Source organism: Nuphar pumila, chromosome 17, assembly GCF_984573655.1.
Source record: "Nuphar pumila chromosome 17, dmNupPumi1.hap1.1, whole genome shotgun sequence".
Taxonomy (NCBI): Eukaryota; Viridiplantae; Streptophyta; class Magnoliopsida; order Nymphaeales; family Nymphaeaceae; genus Nuphar; species Nuphar pumila.
This window is the reverse complement of record NC_143265.1, coordinates 78996182-79000623: the sequence shown is the minus strand read 5'-3', so window position 1 is coordinate 79000623 and position 4442 is coordinate 78996182.

Below are 4442 nucleotides of genomic sequence, written 5' to 3'. Positions count from 1 at the left end.
CGACTAAGATCCATAATTTTTCAATGTTAAAAAGATTAAAAAAATATTATTTTATCGGGTATGGTCTGGTTCATGGAATCCTTATAGGATCTGGGTATCCTATCTCTTATGGTTAGTTCGATTAGACGCTGATCCGGACCAGGTACCATCATCTCAAATCAGGTCTGGGTTTGATTTAACCTGGGTCCGAACCAAACCCGACCCTTAATATGACCCCTACTTTTAGCTTTTGCTTTCTTTTGGTTTTGTGTTAGTTTTTTTAACTTAGTGAGAGAGAGAGAGATCCAGGCTCACATCATCAGTACATTCGTACACAATCCACAGCAATTATTTAATGATGAAAATAAAAGTAGAAGAAACAGAATGGGAGATTTTGCATAAAATATTTTTCTTATTCTTGTGGGATAGGTCGAGGTTCGTTACATGGCGATAGGTTTGTTTAGCTTAACGAGATTCACCTATATATGGTTAGTCGAAGCTTTTCTCTGAGCTACCCATAACAATTAATTATGAAAAACGATGGGTTTAGCCTTAAAAAATTCTTGCTTATGTATGATAATCGGATGATTCAAGCGCTGGTTTTTATAAGAGCAAGCAAGTAGATCATATCTGCATGGTACCATTTAAGAGAAAAGAATAAAAAGTTGATGAAAATCTTAGTTGACACAGTAACTCTCATATTTTATTGGCCCATCTTGTTAGTGTACGTTCTATCTATTTTATTTTATAAAGCTGAATATTTTTCTTTCAAAAAAAATTTTTTTTGATCATTCACCCACAACATATCTCATCCCAGGCTGTCATCATATAGAGCTTCCTCCGTCTTTATCTTCATCCCACACACCACCATTTCCAGGTCTCTCTATGAGAAGGCTGATCGGCTCCCTCTCATTTTTATTTAGTTTTTCTCATGCTACACAAACAAGTGAAATTTTTTCTAAATATCATATCAAAAACTTCTCTTAGGCACATTTTTCTTTTACTGTGAGAATTTTTCTAATTGCTTCCAAATGTGCCCTAGGCGTATTCAATGTATTTTGTATTGATTTTTTTCTACATTGTCAATGTTATTATGGTAAGTGTTATCTTGAAACGGGATATTGAACGCTCCACTCGGCCAATTTGCCAGGTATTACTAGACTAAACAACCAACTTATGTGAATTTCCTCAGACTGTAAATTTGAGAACATAAGAAGATTCAGTTAGGCCTAGAACAAGCTTAATTACCATGGCTAGATGTAAGTCTGTTCATCAAGGACATAGATATAAACCTAATTGGCCCGATCCAAAAGACAATTGTGCAACACACATAATTCACAGATATCCCAATCCAACATAAGTTATCGGATCAACTGATCAAGAAACTTGGGTATTGTCGAGTCGTTTCGATCTTAGCAGCCTATGAAATCGTTTGAGCCCCAAGGCGTAGGTCCAATCCATACGGTTTATATTGGATTCCACGTTACCTCTGAATTTAATTTGGGCATTCGGTTCCACTCATGTAGAGGGAAAAGTACTTGCTGTCTTATCGGGAAATTCATGGGTCTCTCTCTCTCTCTCCTGTTTTTCGTTGGGGGTGAACCTCTCTCTCTCTCTCTCCCTTCTTGTTTCTGGTTGGGGTGAACCTTGGCTTTTTTCAGCCATTCCGACAGCACCTATCACAAAATTGTCTTTTTCCTTTTCTCCCTTTCTTTTTTTCTCTTCATAAAGAGAAATCTAAACCCACCTCACGAGAGAGAGAAACATAGAGTACTTCCAATCTGTAATGTGTTCAGGTATTTAGGGTTTAATGGGTGGGCTTGGAATACAAACAAATATATACCAGACAGGAAGGGCAGCTGACAGAGTTGCTGGCCCATTACCATCTATCAATTATTGACACAGTAGAATAATAACATGTACTGAGATAGACATGGCAAAAATACCACATTACGAAAAAACCAATAGTAACTGTTTTCCTTCTATTATCATGCTATCACTGTGGTGGCGTGGTGGTGTGTACCAACGTCCCATTCTCATGAAACCTCTCTACCACAACTCCCAGTTCCATTAAGGGTCTGTTTGGAATCTAGGAACTGGGCTAGGAGTTAATGCATTTGCCAAAAAGTTGGTCATGGCTGATTGGAAACTGGTAGTTGGGATGGGAGTTAATGCATTTGGGATGGGAAGTGGCATTGTATTTACACCAAATCCAGGATTTGGCAGCTGCCACTTCCCACCTCAGCTACTAGCTTCCAAACGGGGCCTAATAAAAAGTGTAATGGAATTGACGTGGTGGGTAATCTTTCAACCAACCACATTGTTTAGAATTTTTTTTGAAAGAAAACCCCATTGTTTCCAAACAGCGCCTAATAAAAAAAGGGAATGGAATTGACGTTGGTTGATGAGATTCCTTTGATCAAAGACACTTGGGGAGGATGATTGTTGGTTGCTGGTCTGGAGAAACAAAAGCACAATAAGCCTGTGTGTGTTTTCGATTAAAAAATTGCTCTCACTTGGGCTGCATGTGTTTAAAGGGTCCAAACTCCATCATCCCCCCATACTTGCAGCAAATAAACAAACAAATGAGTGCCCTCCTTTCCAGATAAACTCACCCTCCAGTGTGTTTCTTTAAGTAGATGTGAAGGATTAAGAAGGGTGGAACCATAATGGTGGCCATCAATTGGGCCCCACTGCTTTTGAGATTGCCCACACTAGTAAACCATATTTTATCAAAGTTTTATTTTAAACAAACCCCAGCTTGTTTTCTAGCTTTACAAAGCTTCACAGTTCAGAAAGGTCGTTGGGTTTTGCACAACAGAATAAAATCCCTAACTATAAATTGACCATTTTATCTTATTTAATAATTTGCAAAAGTTAATGTGGAGAGGGGGAGTCTCTAACTATAAATTGACTCTTTTATCTTATTTATTAATTTGCAAAAGTAGGGAGGAAGAGGGTGAGGGTTCAAAATTTATAAACGGAAAAAAAATATCTATCTGAAATTCAGAATATAACACCATTGACCTTTTGACTATCATAGAAGACTCTAAGGGCCTGTTTGGAATCTCGGCGTTGGGATGGGAAGTGAAGCCCTTTGTCTTTTGTGTTTACACTAAATCATGAATTTGGCAGCTACCGCTTCTTCAAATGCATAAACTCCATAAACGCCTTTCCCAGCTACAGATTCCAAACATGCCCTAAAGAACTAATTTCCGTAAACCATGTATTAAGAAAGAAAACTTTTATCCTCTTTTTAAAAAAATCAAGGGGCAGTCCTTTCTTTCAATGCTAAAAAATTTCTCTTTACAAGATATACTCCTCGGGTCATTTATATGGAATCTGAGACTTTTTATCACTTTGTGTGTAAAGCCCAAAATCGTAGTTTCCAGAGAAAATTATTTCTGATACTAATTTTAGCCTCAAGAGAAAACACTTTATAAAACCCCAGGTCCAGAGAGACAGAGAGAGCTCACTTGTACTGGGGTCGCTATACATTTGTGCATGCAAATTACTGTATGATCAATTATTAATGTTTGTTTCTTTGTGAGGATGTTTTTTTTCTTGGTGTCCACAGAGAGAGAGAGAGGTTCCATTTTCGAGCAATTTGATCGGGCTTGGAAAGGGTTTTAAGGGGGTGGAGAGAGAGAGAGAGTGCCTCTGCATAGTTTGTGGAAGGTGGTGAAAGCTGAAAGTCTCTTTTACGTTAGACTGAAACATTTTCTCTTTTTATGCCTGCACACACCATCCCACACCCCCAACCCTCCCTCCCCAACAAACAACTTCTCTCTTTCTGTGATGATGGCCCTAAACACAACTAGCCTGGATTCGTTTTAATTATTGCTCTTCTTATCCTAAAGAGGTCAGATTATGTGTTGAGAAGAAAGCAAAGATGCTATTCAAGGCCTCTTGAACTGAGAGGTATATGGTCTTGCTCACATCCTTTCTTCAAACTGTCAATGGTGTTCTCCTTGTTGCAACTCGTGATTTGAAAGGGATCAAGGGAAAATTCCCCACAAAGATCCATGTTTAGTACTCGATCAGCAGGCTCCACGCCGCCTCTAGGCAACTCCTCCTATCAATCCGTATCCGTCTTTCCTTTTGTAGATAATGGAAGCAGCAAGAGGAAAAGGAGGCCCGCTGGCACCCCAGGTTCTCCCTTTCTCTCTATATATATAGCTTCAACATGGGGAATAACAAAGATGGTATCTCTATTTTCAATTGTTGTGGGTCATTCTTGCTAAAAAAGGGAAAAAAATACTTGGGTCTTCTTTATTTCTTCCTGTCAAGCTTCAACAAGGTCAAAATCCTAAATCTAAATGGCTATTCTTTTCTTGATGTGGGCATCCTTGGTTTTAAAATGATGATGAAAGAATTGCTATCTTACACTGTTTTTTCCATCGTTGTTGATGTTTTTTTAATCTCATGATATGGATAAAGATCCAGATGCTGAGGTCGTCTCC